Here is a 19,348-nt window from a genome sequence, read left to right as displayed (position 1 = left end):
TCTCTGTCTCACAGCTTTCTACAGCAGCTATTAAATCAGCAAGGCAGTAGGCACAAACATTGACAGTGTAATCACAAATCCCAGATGCAGGCCGTCCTCACAACGGGCTCATACACTGGAATTCCCCAGAAGTCACTGAGACTGTTATTAGAAGTCTGGTGTGGCTGGATCGGGGAGTGTACTGGCAAGTTGTGCCCACTCATTAAAGAAGGAGGATTTCACAGCCGCAGTCACTACACTGCAGACAGCAGGCATTCCCATCTGCTTGAAATTACTAAGTGAGGTATTTAACCAGGCAGGAAATGGAAGGAAGTGAGTTTGCTTTGTAGCCACATGTCACATCCTGCCAATGCAGCGCAGCTGAGACTTCGCAGAGGACTGTATTTAATGTGGACTGGTGAAAAGTGGGCATGTGTGTCATGCAAAAGACACTCATGGCTTTCAGTCCCTCTCTTTTCTACCACAACCAAACAGATCCAGGAGATTTCATCTTAGCCATGTACAAGCACACAGCAAAAGGAAAGCATCGACAATATTTAGGGTTCATCATTTTGGAGTTTTCATTTCCCTAATGATCAGTATCTATTTTGAATATTTAAAAAATCCAGGTGAAAATCACATAACAAAAAGTGCAAACAGTGGTTACTGTAGTTTTACATTGACAGACACATCAGAAGAAGCTCTTTTGTGTTTTTTTCCCCATGTTGTCCGTTTACTTTTTACAGTAGGAAACTTATTTGGAGTGGCCTCACCATGAGAGGATCCTGTCAAATACAGTGACTGGTGTTCTGTCGTAGCAAGAAGCAACAATTTTTTGATGCATGGGCACATTCAAAAGAAAAAAATTGTTGAATTCCTGCACACTGTCAGCAGTGAGTTTGTTAGAAATACAACAATTCGTCAGGCATCAAATTTACTCTTTGAACTGGGGCTTCAACTAACCATTATTTTCATTATTTATTAATCTGGTGATTATTTTTTTCATAAACTGATCATTTGTTTGGTCTCTGAATTGTCAAAAAACCAAGCACAACTACACGGATGTGATGTCTTCAGATATCTTGTTTTGTTTGACCAAAAGTCCCAATGACAACCTAATTCATTTTACTATTATATGACAAAGAGAAGAGACAATGAGAGAAGCTGGAACCTGAGAATGTGTAACATTACTTTACTATTTTTGAAAAATGACTGGAACGATCAAATTCTTATTAAAATAGTTTTCGATTATTTTTCTGTTGATTGACTAATTGAATAATTAATAATTAGAATTGGCTTACGGTTTCAGCTCTACTTTGAACCATCAACATCTTAATACTTAAGCCGTAGGCTGCAGCAACCACTCAAAAGCAAGACGATTACAGAATCAACGATAAAAAACATCCATAAAATGAGACAAACGATGTACTATTTCAAGATCTGCAGAATACTAATTAAAATGGAAATAAAATTGAGAGACAGAGGGTGGAATATCAGATACTACCAATAACCAGTCCTACTCTCATATTGTGTACACTTGGTTCGATGTGTGGGGGGAAAAATGCAACTGACACTTTTTTTAAACCTTCTTATTCTTTTCCTGTGGATAAAAAAATTAATAATAACAGCCAAATGCAACAAGCCTCATCAAACCAACTGTCCCATCTGTATCCAAGATGCAGTGGCCTCTACTTTTTAACTGCCAACTGATAGGTTGTGTGTGACCTAAATGTAATCAGATATACAAGAGATCCTTTAAAATTAAGTAGAGGCAGTAGTGCTGTAGGGGAAAGGCCAAATGCTTCTTTCTCGTTCCTGCACCGATCAGAGGCAAATCTGCCACAATCCCAGGGCCACATTTTGTGTCCTGGTATGATGTTGGGATACCAACATACACAGATTTGCTATGTAAGTATGACTCAACAGAGCAGCCACCTGGTGCTATGGTAAAACATCACAGCGAGTGGCCGAGTATTTATTATCAAGAAGTACAGTATATGTTTATTACAGTATATCTCGTATGGACTGTATATCTACTATGTTCACTTGTCCTTGTGTCATGTTAGTCCAGGGCTGATGCGGATACATAAGCATTAGTAAAGATTTCAGTACTATTACGGCTAATGGACACACTCTTGACTGACATGACAGGTCATCGAAAATATCACCCTAATTGGATGTTTTCTTTCTGTTTTTCTTAAGTAGCCCTATTCTGCAGACTTCTAACGAAAAGTTTTTTTTTTTTAAAGCTCTTTGCTGGGAAACTGTAACAATCTCGTTTTCATCGTATATTAATCCCATACAAGCTCTCAGACGGTCAAACGAGGCATTCAAGTCCATCCAATCAAGGCATATACAGACCTACATGAAAGAGAACAAGGGCTTCGATTTCTGCTTTCGTGCTTATTTGCAACAAGGTCATGAGTGAGACAGACAGTATCAGAACAAAAAGGCTCTATATCCATTGCTGTTTGCATCAAGGCAGTAACCTAAAGTTGAGGGGTGTTTAAAAACAGAGGCTTGTTTACAGGGGTTGGCAAATCCTGCAGTACATTTCTATCGCAAAAAGAAAATGGTCACTGACCAGAAAGTCAGGAGGGAGTCACAATGGACTCAAATAGACAGAGAGAATAAAGATATAGAAAGGTGATGATCAAGACCAGAGACAGCTAAAAGATTTCACATTGGTGGGGAGGAGTATATAGATCGTGCAAGAGGTATACATAAAGTTCTTAAAGTTTTATTAAGCACAGCTATATATATTAAAAAGAAATAGAGAGATCTTAATATTGAAATTTTAGATGATGATTGAAAAACCATGGAAAATACACCACTAATTCAGAGACATGGAGGGACTTGTCCTGCTGGAAATTAGATTTCTCTCTAGGAGACAGAGTTGCCTATCCACATGTTGAAGTGCCCCTGAGCAAGACACTGAACCACAATTGCTCCATGTGGTTATGTCAGTGCCTTAGATTGTAGCTGTGTGTGTGTGTGTGAGTGTGTGAGAGAGCCAATCATAAAGGGTTTTAGTATAAAAAGACCTATATAAATGCAGTCCATTTACCATTTGATTACATGCATTGGCCAGCCCTAATCAAAAATGAATAGGCACTAAATCATAACCCACCGCTGTGTATTTATGTTTAAATGGCTTCCATGTACATATTTTCTAATGTACGTCATATGATTTTTTTTTAGGTCCTGCATCAGCTTCAGAGTCAGATTCAGAGTCAGATGTGTTGTGGCTTGACAGTAACGTCATAACATCTCTGGCAGATTCAGATTTTATTTTATCAGACATCGTTACAGACACACATACACCCTCTCCCTACATTACCACACCTTTTAAATTTAAGCACTACATGTATGTGGTCACTGGCTAAAAGTTTGTGTACACAGCAGTATTTACACCGTTTTAATTAAGATGAACAGGATGCTCTATTGCAGCACTGCAATATAAACCACCTGATTGGACCTGCTGTGCTGTTGTGTCGCGCACAGCAGCATTTTATGTACTAAAGAGTAGAAGACAAAGGCTAACACCAGTAACATCTGTTTCAAACCACAAGCTTTGCAGATCCAGGCTACTAGATATAATAATATTTTATCCCAGCACTCACTGAAAGCTCAACCATCTCAGTGGGTGATCTCTCTTTGACTCAGCCTACCCAAGGTCACTCTTTTTAACTCTGTCTCTGCTCATACAGCCTTCTTAAAAAGTTCGTTCTTACACCGACTGAGGTGAAAAGTGGAAAGTGCAGGTGATTTGCAGGTTATCTAATTTGTTCTGTGTTCTTGAATACTGTATTTAATCATTTGGCATTTTGTGATTCACTGTTGATTTATTCGATCTAATCATGTTTTTCATTCACTGTAACATCCTTTAAGACACAAGATACTTATCTAAAAGGCCATATACTGTAAGTACCTTAACTTGGATGCCAATGTTCTGCAAAGCTGTTAGCAAACAGACAAGATAGAAAATCAATAAGTAGGTCGAAAAACCTTGAGGCTTCCATGTTCCTCTTTGGTTTATGTTGAGCACCAAATGCTTTCTCATATCACTGTAATACAAATGAGTGTGTCTAGTTTTCACAGATCCCTGAAAACTGAATAGAAGGAGAATTACTGAAAACGTTCCAAATTACTTTAGCATTACTTGAACTAGCCCATCGCCGCCTCCGATGTAAGAGATCCAAGGAACTAATGACAGAACTGAGTTAGACCAGGCAGAGCACTTTAGCCGCACTCACTTTACCTGATTGGCATCGGCTGCTACATTTATGCTTCACAATCACGGGCTTTTTCACAGGCTATCAGCTGACGAGCAACGTCCAGCCACATTCATGTAGGTGTACAGCGTGGCCATTATAACCTGACACTTCTCACTACTACTCTGCTGATACGGTCTTGCCAACACGGTTTTCCACCGCAGCTCCCTCCACAGCCCCAGCCTCCTCCGTATGTGCTGTGTTTTTGGTACTGTTGATTTAATTAAGATTTCATGTCCATTTATGTGTTTATTAAGGGGGGATTAGTTCTTCAATGCAGCACAATCCTCATTGCTACTCTGATTCTTTGAGAGCTCCTTCAGAGAGCAGAGCCTTTTCCACCAAATCTATTTGTATAACAATTTTCTATAAATGGTTGATTCCTCGAGGTAAGTGTCTGACTGAACTGTGCTTACGTCTGAAAAACAATGCTTTCACAACATCAGGTTCAGCTGACATTGCCATAGGCTCACAATAACTGGAGTTAGAATTATTGATTATTTAATTCAAACTCCTTACATTACCTCTGTGAATATACTGTGGACTATGCTGCAGTCATTGCAACGGACTTCTTAAACTATGCACCATGCGCATAAAACATCTGCTGGCCCTCAGGCCTCACTAATGATGTGCGTGTTAAAGGTTCAGATCTTAAGGATGAACGTTAAATCCTCAAATTGGTCTGAATTTATTCATAAATAATAAAAGTCATCAGTTTCAAGCAAAATGCCACTCAGCTTCGCACAATCTTGGTTCAGCAGACTGGCTCTGGGGCTCTATCTCTTTGTCCTGTGAGATTTACTCCTGTGTGCCTGTGCTCTCTGATAAAGATTTGTTTTGCTTGGAGGATTCAGGAGGAGTGTGACTCAAGGTGCATCACAGCCATCATGCCAGTCCTCTGCAGAGCTTCACCCAGAGATGCTGCGGCACTGAAAACAAACTGGCAGCTTGCAGTACGCTACTGTACATTATACTGGAGGTGCCGAGGCTGCATGAGAGGTGTGACACGAGCATCATCCTACACTTAGACAATGGAGCTGTTATCACTGCTGGTCTTTCTCGTGTGGGTAAAATGTGTTCGCCCCACTCCCACATTATTACTTCACAGCCCATGCCAGAATAAAACTTGATATCCAAGCAAATAAAGAGGTAACGCTACGACATAATAATCACATTGCCCAACCCTAATTTCCTCTGCATGGCATACAGTATGATAGCATCAATGTAAAATTTGTTAAAGACCGTAAGCATGCTGACAGCAGCTGACTTAGGATGTTCCCAGGATAGGCTACACTACAGCATATGGACTCCTTTATAAACTGAACAATGAAAGGTTTAGTGAAAGCTCCTAATGCCCTCTAGGCTCCTGCATGGGCAAGTGTGTTAGCCCTGAGTAAGTCATGGGACTCCCATGACAGGACAGTCTCATAGCCTGGGGCTCCTAACCTGACAGCAAAGGGCAAACCTAACCACTTATGTTGAAAAAGATTCAGTACACTTTGGTCATTATACACAGAGCCACGCTTCTAAAGAAGACTCTGCTGTACTGTAGCTTAGCTCATCATCGTCTGGAGACACTTTCATCTCATTTCATTTAATTTCTCTTTAGGACTTAACATGAGGTTACTACTGTGCTTATTGCACATTTTCTGGCCTGTCTAGCCTGAATCACCTGAATCTGCAGCTCCTCGTGGCTTTACAGAATTTGATAGCGGGTTTAAGCACATTGTTAAGCCGTTTGACCGGCAACTTTACGGTTTTGGTTCACCGTCACCACTCTCATACTTTTTTTTGAGCACCAAATGGCAGACAGATACAATTAGCTGCTAGCCTGTGAACAAAGTGGAACAATTAGGAGCCTTCAGAATTTGTCTTTTTTTTGGAGTCCGAGCCAAAACAGAGTGAAATTTGGACGCACATTCATCAGGTCGACACAAACACAAACACTCTGACTGAAAGCTAATGTTGCTGTGGAACTGCTGGATATGTAAATAAGCAACTGTTAACAAGTTCACCATATCAACTTAAAAGGTGATGATGACAATGTTGCGTTCACAGCTTGTTTCCACTGCCCCCATGTGGCCAAAAAAATCAGTTATTGCAGGTTTAAAGTAACAGTCTCTCTGTGTAAATCATGAGCAAGAAGTTACTTCATAAGGGTAAAACAGATTTTGTGATTACATAATTGTCTGATCCACAGTATAGTATAATATATCCCCCTTTTTCAGCGTAGTCTCCATGAAAAAAATAAGATATTTGTAAAGTAAGGTACTTTGAAGCTGTTAAAAGTTGTTGATGACTATTGTATGGTAACTATCTGTCATTTAGCCATTACTTCATCAATACAATAACAAAGGAAGACACCATGTAAATGCTCTTTCATGTTTTATGACAAGGCCCCAGCCAGCATCCACTGAAGCAGTATTAACATCCAGGGACCACAGGGTGACTGAACACAACAAGAAAGCTAAAGCTGCACAGCTCTCACTGCAGTGACACCAACTGAGCATCATTATGGGGGCTCAGGCCAGGACGAGGCTTGGATAGTGAAAGGGGATGGAATGACTTTCACAGATGTGAGCTGATGGACAGACTCATTCCCCGGCTCACCACTGTCTACTATTGATCCAGACGGCTGTTCAGTGAAACAGTTATCCCCCATTATACATAGATCATCAGTGCATACCAAGACGCTAACTGCGCAATGTACGTGGATAAGTTTGTATGTTATGTACAGTTTTTTCTTTTCCATGGGTATGGGAGGAAATTAGGCTGATACTGGCTTGTTAATGAAGGAATATAAAAAAATATAATTGATCTTGCAGTTTCCTCAACAACTAATAGATCCATTAATAAGTTATACCGAGGGTTTACCTAGAATTTAGCGACGTTAATCCAAGCCACTGCTGGATATGCAGATAGTTATGCCGACCCATTTGTCAGTGCCATCCAGAAGAGTTACAGTATCTTATCCAACCAGAGCTGAATAAGACACTATACTTTCTCAGGATTTCATATCCTCTGAAAAGAACACAAGAGAGCTTCTTATGTGTGTACATTAAGCCCACAGTGCTAGCCTAAACAACATTGAGGACAAAGCTTCTATAGAGGATATCGGTGGGAAATGATGCAGAAAATGGCCCCTATTATTTGTGGCCGCATTTTGACTGTCTCTGAGGTCCTCTGATACTCATTAATCCTGAGCCTGTGGTGGCATGATATTAACGTTGCTGGTAGAGTGAGGAAATCCTTGAAGATTAAATATTTCATACTTCAATAGGGCAGATATATGACACTCTGTCTCGCAAGGATGGGAGATTTCAAATGAGAGAGCACTTAACAAAATTTGATAACATGCCAATCTTGGGTTGAAAAACCTTACAACAAATAAAGATGAATAAGTAAATATAGCACGAGAGGAATTAACATATTAATATCAGTATTCTTCCACACACAGTCTGGCAGACACGAGCTGTTAGAAAAGTTTAAATGCCCTGAGGCCAGAATCATGAGCCTGATCCTTGATCTCTTAGTGATGGTTGGATGAACACCATTTTGTAGGCAGGCGCAACAACAACAGAATGGCTGAGAGATGTCTGAGGCAGCTGTGCATGGGCACATTGTTGTAACAGAAGTTAATACTTATAATGAGTTAAAAAATGAATGATTAGCCGAAGGGAGAAAACAGTCTGATCCCGAGAGATTGGCCAACTAAAGCATGAAACTCGATAATGTTAAATAACAAATTTCACGTTAAGCACAAAACTGAAAACTAGCCCAGATTTGTTAGAGTACAGAGGGTTTTTGTTGTGAAGGGTAAAGCTGGTGATATTCTGTATTTGATTGGTGAACTGACAGAAAATTAATCATCAAATATTTTGAAAAATAACTATCTGGTTGAGTAACTTTTTGAGAAAAAACTTTTCCCTTCTCCATTAGAGGATTTGCTGTTTTTCTGTGTTTTATATATAAATATTTCTGGATTCTGGATTGTTGGTCAGACAAAACGAGACATTTAAAAACATCAACTTGGACTCTAGGAAACTGAGAGAAACTTAGAGCGTGAATATTATTGTAATTTATTTATAATGCCATCAATTAGTCAGTGAACTGATCCTACTAACAAGTACTGTCTGTTTAACCAAAGCCGGAAATAGTTTAACTCTTTGTGCCATAGACCTCCATTATTTACCAGAAACTCTTAAAAACACATCAGTCAGCCAAACTGTTGCACTGGCAACAACTTCTTTCATTGTGATGAATACGAGCACTATAGTTTATTTGGCATTGATCCCACCATTTACACCATCTGGGTGGTGTAAATACTTGTTAGCGCATCAAATCTGCAGCTGGAAATAGTTCCCAACAAATGCACAATTTACTCCTGTTTGAGTAGCGTTTGCTAAAAAACTACAGCTCAGCTGTTTTGGGAAATTAAAGATGTCTCTCATACTTTGTGTTTTAAAAAATGAAACTCATATGTGTGACCTGCTTCTGAATATTTGTCCTCAAATGCGGCAAATGGGATTACGATTAAGAGTCATAAACAAGGCCTGGGGATCAGAAAGTTTTGAGAGAGGCACTGTTGGTTTTGGTCTTTTCATGGGATTTCTTGACAATAAAAAAAATACAGAATATCTCAAGCCTTATCCTATACAGTGAATATGTTTCCCGAGTGTCTAATATAAGGACCTGTACTTAAATATCTGTGGGATATGTGAATTTCAGTGTGAGTGTTTCTAGCTTGTAGACATAAACTTGACTGGCAGCATCCTGACAGGTCCTACCCTGGGTCTCTATCCCCGTCTCATCTGTAAACCCCACGTCCAGAGATGCAACTCTTAAATCAGTCAGTCAGCACATAAAATAGATAGATAGATACTGTATACCACATGGCAAGAGAAACACTCTTCGAGATTAATAAAAATCTTACAAAACCATCCTCCCAAAATGGCACAAATACAATATTGTAGACACACATTCGTATGTTTTCCCACAGCAGAGGCTCTCTATTTGCTCTTGGATCATGGGCTAATGAATGTGGGATCCACTACTGCAGCTCTAAGAGCCATGCACACATGCTCACTGAATGAAAACACACGTAATCGTGCACAAAGTAACATAACCAATCACGTCTCAGCAGCAGGAATATTCAGTGCTAAGGGCTGTGACAGTACAATATTCTGCATCAGTGTGAATTCTTGCTGACATGGGATCATTGGGAAACCATCTGTCTGCAGTGACATTTACATGGCTGCTGAAAACTGCAGGTATGCTATCAAAAAAAAAAAAAGAAAAGAAAAAAATGTCTCGGACGAGTGAGCAAAGCAGCCGGTCAGGGGGACTGCACAAAGGCATGTAGCATGTGAATGCGTGTTGCATACTGCTGCAGTGCAGATACAGAACACTACTCTCTCTTGAAGAGAAGAGCAGTCATCAGTTATCTTAACACTAACCTCGTTCTGCAGAGGACCAGTCAAACGTGTGTGCTGTCATCTTTTAATCTTAGTAGTTATCCCTCCTTTTTTTCCAGCATGACTGCTCCAACTTTTGTCACGTCTGATCGACAAACACGGCAGCGTACAGGCTAAGGCCCGCTGACTGTGAGGCAGATTTCTCATGCGCCGGGGCCACATGACACTTTCCCAAACTCAAACTGGCCCTGGCCGTTTGTCGCTTCGGCAGTGTGCTGCCTGGAGAGCTGAGGCACACCAGGAGAGTTTGAGGGGTCCCATGGGAATATTATTTTTAGAGTGTGAATATTATGGAGTCATGATTTTACTCTTGAATCGAAGTGTGCTCAGGGGAACATTAAAACCCTATTCCACATGAAGACTGCAGTTTGTGAACATAACTGCACAGATGCTACTAAAATGAATGTAATTTATGATAAAATTGTACATGAAATCATGCTCCATACACTGACTAAAAAGATCAGGCTACAGCTTTGTGTACAGTGAATAAATGGACTTACTTAACTCGCAATACAGCACATCTTAATATTTCTACATACAGGACTAGCAGGTACAGTTCTCACACGTCCAGGCCAAACAGGCCCATCAAAGTCTCCTGTTGGTCTGAAAAGCTGATTCAAGCTGTCGACTGACAAGCGGTCAACGGTGTGACAGTAAACACTGACACACACACACACACACACACACACACACACACACACACACACACACACACACACACACACACACACACACACACACACACACACACCTAAATAAACAAACAAATAAATAAAGAAATACAAACACTGATCCTCATATCTGCACTGCACATGGATCGATCTCAAACAGCACATCATGTGGGTGTGGACGAGCGGCATCACCAAGTGTCATCCTACAGCAATGAACGCCACCGTAACGACTTACGAGCACGAACGGGCCTGGAGTCAGGTTAATTCGCACCGATGCCGATGGCGGCGGCACCGCTTGGCGTGTACCCGATTTTTCTCCGGTTCTCACGGCGTCGCTGGCTCATCGCTGGACTCCACTCGCGACGTTGCATAAAATCGTTCCACAGGAGAAGCGGCGTCAATGAAGCGATAATGGAACGACACACACACACAGCTCGCTCGCGCGTCCGCCCGCCCGCCCGCGCGCGCGCGCGCACACACACACACACACGTGCGCGGATACACAGCAACACAAATTGTGATCGGAAGAAGGGGGGTTAGAAAACGAAAGAAATGCGCGTCTCACTCACCTCGCAATCTTCTCCCCATTTTTTTTTTTTTTTTCCGCTCCAACCAAGGAACCGCTCCAGCCTTCACTGACGTCACGCAGCCCCTCTCTGCAGCAGAGAGCAGCAGGGCCTGCAGAGGAAGACCAGGGAGGAGAGACGGAGAGAGGAGGGAGGAGAGACAGCGAGGAGGGGGAGAGAGAGAGAGAGAGAGAGAAGGCTCGAACAGATGTAAGAAAGGGAATCGTGAACAAATACGGTCCTCCCATCTTCTGATTGAGGAGAGACCACTGTACCTGTGTCTGCTGAGGCCGCGGGTGTGGAGGAAGATGACAGGGCCCACGGGCGGGAGGGACAGACTGACAACGAATCCCATTCATCCAGCTCAGCGTTGCGAGCCGATGAGACAGTTCGGTCCTGCCAGCTGCTGCTCGGTTCTGTGAATCAATGGACATCAAGTGAAGGAGGGAGGGGGGGGGTGTTGTGAAACATCATCCATGTGTCTCAGCCTTTACCATTTATCATCTTGTCAGTCATCCAACCACTTTGCTTCTCAGTCAGTCTTGATACAAAGGGGGGCACAAGGGGTCCTGCAATTTGTACACCACGGATGGTTTTGTTCTTGGGGATCCTCAGTATAATTAGAGGTAGTCAGATGTGCAATTTTAGTGTTAGAGTAGTTTTGATTCACTAAAAGTAGAAGCGAGAAGGAGTTGGACACTTTTAAAGAGAAACTAAACTCTAGATCCACTTTTTTGAGTTAGTAATTTACACGCACAGTGTACTCAATCTGATCTACTGATCCTGCTCACATTATATATAGTGTTCATTACAAAGCAAAGCTATTTTCCTTTTTTTTCAGAGAAAATCCAGTAGTTCTGTCCACCCCAATCAGTTAATTGTTTGAGTCGTTCGTCGAGAAAAAATTTCAAACATGTAGATAACAGTTTTTTTAGAAACTGGAGGCCAACCGCCCTGGGGCGCTAGACCTCCAGGGGCCCCAAAGGCCGATGGTTTACTTTTGAGTCCTTAGGGCATTAACCCTATGGCCCTGTCTTGTAGTCAGAATACTGTGCTCACATGGCGCATTTTCAGTAAAATAAGTTGTGTTTCATCAAAGTACCACAAACTGACATACATTAAACCTGGTTTTCTGTCATTTTAAAATTAATATCTTTGGGTTTTGGATTGTTGGTCGGACAGTTTATAATAAAAAGAATCATTAATCACGTAGTTGTCAGAGAGGTGAACTCACTATTCTTTCAAGAAGATTGTTTTTAATGACCTGCGGAAGAATTTGTATCCAGCAATTATACACAAATTAAAAACATAGTGGGTTTTTAAAGGCTGATTCTGACATTTTTTGGAGTGGTAAAGTATGACATTTGACTGTTTTAGGCCAAAACATAAATTAAAATGAAGGGATTTTATGTTTCTCAACAAGAAATGTAATGTATGTCTTGGATAGTGTGGAAGACTCAGAAACAGAATTTAGACAATGTAAGAAAATGTAGTATTTTAACAGTTGGATTAATATAGAAAACATGGAAAAAGAAAATCTTACAGACTATTGTGGTCAGGTAGTCTTTTGACACTTCACTTCAGTATTTCTAGAATTGGTGGTGGTGGTGTGGTACTGGATTAATTGGTTTTCCCAGTTTGGGCTAAAAATGACCACGGAGTAAATCGACATTATTGTATTGAATCAAATTATGTGGTTGTTTGTTTGTTTAACTGAAACCATACAGCTCCTGTCCCTGGTCGGGCTTTCAAATCTAGATGAACATTTTCTGTGCTAGAGACTTAGAGATTTGCTTCAGTCTTGATTGATCTTGACTGGATGGTTCTACTACAGACCTAGGTATTGCTAAAGTGATGCTACATTAGGGATTTAGCTTTAATATGGGGTGCTTACTGCCTGCAAGTAAAACTGAGTTGTCATTGCAAAGATTTAAAGATTTTCTGTGTGAACCAACCGAGAATATTTTTACAAAATGTACTCCACAACGACAAAACAATTTTTTAAATGATGAAATCCTAAATCTCAGCTAATCTGAGTCTCTGTTGTCAGATTGGGATCCTGTTATTAAGCACATCATCAGACAAGCATGTAAACTGGTCGGGTCTGATGATATCATACAGTATTTGGATGATTATGTCGTATTTGAGGAGCATTTATACTTACATTTTCCAATAATAGCTTACCAAAAAGGTGAGTTTAAATAGAGCGAGTCATTAAACCCAAACTGCTGCATGTTTTTATGATTTCTCAATGTCTGAATTAATATGCCCTGCGGTGGAACACACTAAATGCCTCTTTATATGGTAAAATTTTCAGCTTTAGCAAGATGAAGCTACAGTGAACATACAGTATGGGGTTCAGTTTTTAATGTAGCTTAAAAATAAATACAGCCACAATTAGAAAGAAGTGTGTGTGTGTGTGTGTGTGTGTGTGTTTGTGTGTGTGTGTGTGTGTGTGTGAGAGAGAGAGAGAGAGAGAGAGAGAGTGTTGCAGGATCCCCAGACATCCCATTCAGAGGCTCAAGCACCACTTACTGGTCAGAGAAGAGAAGTACACCATGTACACACTGCCATTTGAAAATACTGTGTTTCTGCATATTATTTACTTCTTGTACATATCATGACGTACCAGCTGAACTACAGTTATTAGTTAACGCTTCCCACGTTGTTACATTTTATCACTAAAAAACAGTAACAGGACCCACTACTGTTCTTGGTACGTGACATGAATTGAAATTTTATTAAGTATATGTCATCAATTTTACTATGCAACATACAACTCCCTCCACCGAGGAAAATCAGGTTTATTTAGGAATAAAAACTGGCTTTTAAACACACAACTGTTAGTAAAAAAAACCAAAAACTCTTGTTTGGCACATTTTTTAGATTCTATATGTAAACTGCTGCAAGAGACACAAAAATCATCATACAGAACAATCTCAAAGCTATCATCAATAATGTGATTAACTAGAACAACTAAAAAACTCTTTGCATCATTGCTATTTAAGTGGCAAAAAAATGACAGAAGTTTTCAACCTAAAGTGACACAAATACAATGTAAGTATAGGTTGTCACCTTTAACAGCAATCAACTTTTTCATTGTGGTGTCCTGTATCAGGATTGCAAATTGACTGATTGAAACGATTCAGTAAAGTAATATTTTTTAGGACGTAGTCCTTGCAGCACAGTGATGTATAAAGTGTATAAACCTTATGGCTTAGTATTGAAATTGTAAGTAAAATGCTAGCTAGCTTTTTTTTCCTACCAATGTATTTGATGAATTCATTTAGTCCAGTCAACTTTATTCTCAGCAAGTACGCAGAAAATTAAAGTGTCAAATGGGCCATAATTCATCACACTTCTGAAACTGTCAAATTATTCATGCCAAATGTCAGCATTTACCTCACTCGTTTTCTCTGTAAAACTTTGTAGATCAAAGTTACTGTGTGTTCTCTATGGCCAATGGGGCTTTAGTTAAAAGCTTATGATACAGTGATACTTCAGTAAATTACAGTAAACGCACAAACTATATCTGATGTTGCTTTTTTATATAAAACTGTCACAAAATCAAAACTTTGTAATCGTGAAAATCCTCAAAATGTCTAAACACTAAATGTGAAATAATGAAATATTGTTCTTTTTAAAAATCTTATCTACTTAATTATGTTGTGATTCATCAAGTCATTTGTGAGTTTTGTTACTTATAATCATCTTAATAATACCACGTTTAGGTGGACAAGAATCACTGCTGTTCAAAATAGTTAAAAAGGTAAACTAATGGACCACGGTCTAGGTCACACACACGGTCAGTATTGTACAGTATAGTAATATTTGGAATATAATCACTGGTACATTAACACTGATTAAATGTACATGATTTGTTAAACATTTGTCTGCTTTGTTTTTTTTTTTTCAAACATCGGTTATGAAACCAGAATTCTCACAGCACTGAGACACTGAGAAGTTTTTCCAGCAGCCAGGAGGACTTGACTCTACCCTATGTCGGACCTAACACTGCCTCTACGCTGTTCTATCACCGTGTTACAGTCTATCCAGGACTTGCTCTATCCAACAACAAAGAGGTAGTCTGATGAGGTAGAGACAGTCTCCTTGACTAAAGTAAAGATTAATTGATTATTATGGATTCTGATGCCAAAATAACCTTTTATAGCCTAATGTTAATTTGAAATGTAATTGTACAACACTGGTTACGATCGAGCCTACTTTGAGAGTACTCTCCATGGATGCTAAGTGAAACCTGTGCAGCAGTATAAGAGGTGATTTTCATATAGCTCATTAACATTTAAATTAGTTAGTGAATATAGAAGTCTGATTTTCTGTTTTATATAGATATACTGTCCATTATATCCTAGCGATTTTCCTTCATTTCACTGTAACAGCTGACACCTTATGGCTGTTTCTAAGAAATATAACCCCTTTCATAATTTATAAAGTAAAAACCCAAACCTGTTACATCAATCTCTACCCCTCTACGCCCTCTACATGCTACACTCATCCAGCCATGACAGGGAAAGACTGACACACAAAAGCTTAAAAACTCTCTCCCTCAGGAGATTTTGATAGGATGAATATGATGCTGGGCCGTTTTTTTCGCTCTCACGTCAAAAACCGTGGCAAATTTAGACCGAACACCTTTATCCATCCCTCCTTATTCATATTTATGAGAAGTGACTGACAAACTCATTGTCGGGTAATTACAGTGTGGTGAACCTTCATTGTCTTTAGATTGGTAGAGACTGAGACATGCTGTGCTTTGGCTTGCTGCACTAATGCAAACCTCCTCTATGTAGATATTATTAGTCACTGTTTGCTTAGCAACCACAACACATGTCTGACATTTTTGTACAATGAACACGTTTTGCCCACAGTTTATTTTATTTTTCGCTGAGAGGATGTTAAAAGGTGATAAAGGAGAAGAAGCCAGGTAGGACAATTGCACAATCTTTTTCTATTATTATGCATGACACTAAACAATACGTTTGTTGAGATTATTTAACATTTATGTTTTTAAGTGATGTCAACATCAAATGTGAAATCAGTGGAAGAGGCAAACATCTATAGGCAGCTGTGGTAATCGCTTGTTTAATTCTTCATGAAGGAAGACCTACAGTTTTATTTTTGGGACAATACTTGACACCCTCCCTAGGTACTTATTATGACATTCTCCAAAGGAGAGAGCCTGTCTATCTGACCTTAAGGTCAATATAATTCAATAGGTCATGTTAGACTAAATAAGCCACACTTAAGCACATCAATAAGCCATGGCTGTTTGGTGTAGCAACAACAATATCTCAACTAAAGAGTGAGATGGAAAGCAGTTAAAGCCTTGAACAGCAGGGGGCACCAGTAATATGCTAGGATTAACTGATGAACATCAGTTACTAAGAGACATATTAGTTTTCAGTTATCAGAACAAGCTCAGATCAGATATTTAAAATGTCTGTAACTGTTAGTGCAGACATTGTGTCTTGATGGGTGGTTATTTCCTTGTTGACAGCCTGTTTGCATGTTTCTTATTTCTAAAATCAAAAATGATCAAATGAATACTTGCATATGTATGAAGGATTTGTCCACCATATGAATCCTCTGTAAACGCTGAGGAGATATCTTTCCCAAATCAACATGCTCACTGATCAAAGACCTCACACAGTGTAAAATGACAGCCAGCCCAGCTTCCTCAAAGCATGGGGAATTCTTGTTGCGTCAGGAAGTCAAATGGGCTTTTGCCGTCTGTCAACACTCAGGGTAACACAATACAACAACATACAAGCCTGTGGGAGCTCAGCCAGTATCAATATATCACCTCAAGTGCCAATTATACTCATTAAAAGAATAAAATGTGATGAAACTGCAGGCTAACAGCTTGAAAATCATTATCGCATTCACTTCACAACAATGCAACTCAAATGTAAGTGTACAGTTTATCACCTAGCAGTCCAGCTATGAAAATGAATGTGTGGACAGACACTCTGGGGCAAGAGGCCAAACAATGGGCAAATAAAAACCATCTGGAAATCACCTGAAGAATTACTCTAGTCATTTTGGCAAGCAGTGCCGCTATTACTTACAGTTGGCGATTACAACATTTATCAGAATAATTTAACAGTATTCTGCAGAAATATTATGACTACTAAGCCAGCTACTGAGGAATCATGATCTCATTTCTCCACTGATACAAATGGGTTTTTTGAATTTTTTTTCTCAGTGGTTTGGTCCAAGGGCCATTAAACAAGTGTTGCCAATAGCGCCAGCTGTCATTTTCACTAAAATAGCCAAACTGAAAAAAATATATTGTATTAGCTGAACTTATTTCCCAAATTAAAATCCATTTTTGCACCCAAACATGAGCAAATTCAAAAAAGTCAACTTAACAAGGTGGAGTTCTGTGACTTGTTTGCACTGTGCTCCTTGAACCAGTTAAGCAGCCAGCAAAATGCATACTGATGCACCTACCAGCAAAGCACATTAAATCTACTTTGTTAAACGACAAAACATGAAAACCTTCAAGGGGGTGAATACCGTACTGTGTGCGCTGTACGTTTTACATTCTAGCAACTAATGGTGTTTCTGCAGGATATCCAACAAATGTTACATTCCTTTTGCCAATAAAACTGGAAAACAGAATCCACTTAAAATGATTCATCATTTGTGCAAACTGCCACAATATTGCCATTTTATTTAGTGTAATGTAGAATCTGTACATAGTTTTACAACAAAGGCATACATGGAGTATATTAATCTTGAAAACTGTGATAATAATGATGGACAGAGGCTTTTGTGTTGCAGACAGTTGAGTGTATGTCTAGCCATTGTTGATGATTTCTGAATGGAAAATGATCTTGCCGACTGCAAACGCATTTATGTCCCAGTATAGTAATACATGGGTCTTACAGCAAAAACCCCATGTATCACAATGACAACGATTATCCAGATCTCTGCATTCTTAGCTTGAGCCATGGATGTTGCCATAGTAACACGAGTATGTCTTATCAAGTACAGCCCTTGTGATTTTTCACTGCAACTTATTTAGGCTGTTCACTGTAGGTATGACAACAGGCTATTGAGTTGTTGCATTCATTTCCATGTTAACAGAGTTAATAGCCATCGTGTGTTTGCTTAACCTTTGATCTCGCCTTGTCAAATTGTTGTCAGCTATTATTAAATTAGGCTAGTAATAGAGGCTTTTTGTGTAAATGATGTAAAATAATTTCAAACTATAAATAGGCATAATGCAGCTGAGAGCTAATATGATGGTCTTTGTGATATCAAAACACTTTTGCTGCACTTTAATGATCAGATTGTGAAAAGCCATTTATGATACAGGATATTCAGAAGTGCTGATGTTGAATGTTAATCTTGTCCATCATAATCACACTATATTTTGGTTTTGTACTGTGATGGTGCAGCATGCATAAAGGAGACTCCTGCAGTTTTTTTGCGAAGGAATCTAAAGTATCCTGTTAAAACATTAAAGGACTTGATTTCACATAATTTTCACCAAATTCTGTTTAAATATGTGTGAAACTGGTGACTCGAAGTCCCGTGTCTGGAGACACACAGTACTTTAATCTCGGCAGCATTTTGCTTGCATAGCATAACCTCAAAGTGCTTATTTCATTTTAACTTGGTAGTCACTTTGTAGCTCCAACTCATCACATACTTGCGCTTCCTCCCTCATTGAAAATAATGAGGGTGTTTGATGTGAGACCACTATGAGCTGTAATGAGAGTAGACTGTTCAGGACACATGAAAGCTCTTCAGTTCATTTGGACCATGAGCAGCCATTACGGCACGGGACCGACACACCATGGAGGTCTACTGACTTTATGAAGGGGCGCAGGATTTAATGATGGAGGCAATGGCTGAATCTGTCACCCTTTTAGCTTCTCGAGGAAGGAGGGAGAAAATATTTCAGAGGGGTTAAACATAGGGAGACATACAACATTTGGGGGCACAGTGAATGGGTCATATGAACAGAAATGTGGTCACATTAAAAATGACTTTCTACAGCACAGGTACTGCAGGAGATCAAAAATGAAGGGAAGCTTCTACATAAATTCAAGTCCTTGATTGTACCAGCTCTGCGACTGTTTAAGTGATTGTTCAACTTCAATCATACTTCTGTATTCGTTCATAATGATAATTTCTTTGATGGTTAGTCTTGTTTTCACGATCCGCAAAGTGATGAATCCATAAATTATCTTTTTATCATCCAGAGGCAGGAAGCAGCACATCTACCTCTCATCATATCAATCTCTTCCTCCCTCACAAGACGCCACTGTCAGTGGTGCCAGAAGAGAGACACAAACACAGAGAGTGGATGAGTAGGAGGAAGGAGAAGCTGATGGTGATGGAAGGATCAG

At 39.6% G+C, this 19,348-nt stretch overlaps 1 protein-coding gene across 1 annotated transcript in view; it reads right to left on the bottom strand.

Annotated features, from left to right (window-relative positions):
* Positions 1-10,686, bottom strand: part of fbxo41 (F-box protein 41) — a 50,815-nt gene extending 40,129 nt beyond the window's left edge. Inside the window, exon 1 of the mRNA XM_040144935.1 lies at positions 10,634-10,686. The gene's annotated coding sequence lies outside the window, so the exon portion shown is untranslated. The remainder of the gene's footprint in view (positions 1-10,633) is intronic.
* Between the last annotated feature and the right edge of the window lie 8,662 nt (positions 10,687-19,348).

This window comes from Xiphias gladius, chromosome 15 (genome assembly GCF_016859285.1).
Source record: "Xiphias gladius isolate SHS-SW01 ecotype Sanya breed wild chromosome 15, ASM1685928v1, whole genome shotgun sequence".
Taxonomy (NCBI): domain Eukaryota; kingdom Metazoa; phylum Chordata; class Actinopteri; order Istiophoriformes; family Xiphiidae; genus Xiphias; species Xiphias gladius.
Note: the sequence above shows the minus strand (reverse complement) of the source record. Positions and strands in the feature narration are given on the sequence as shown.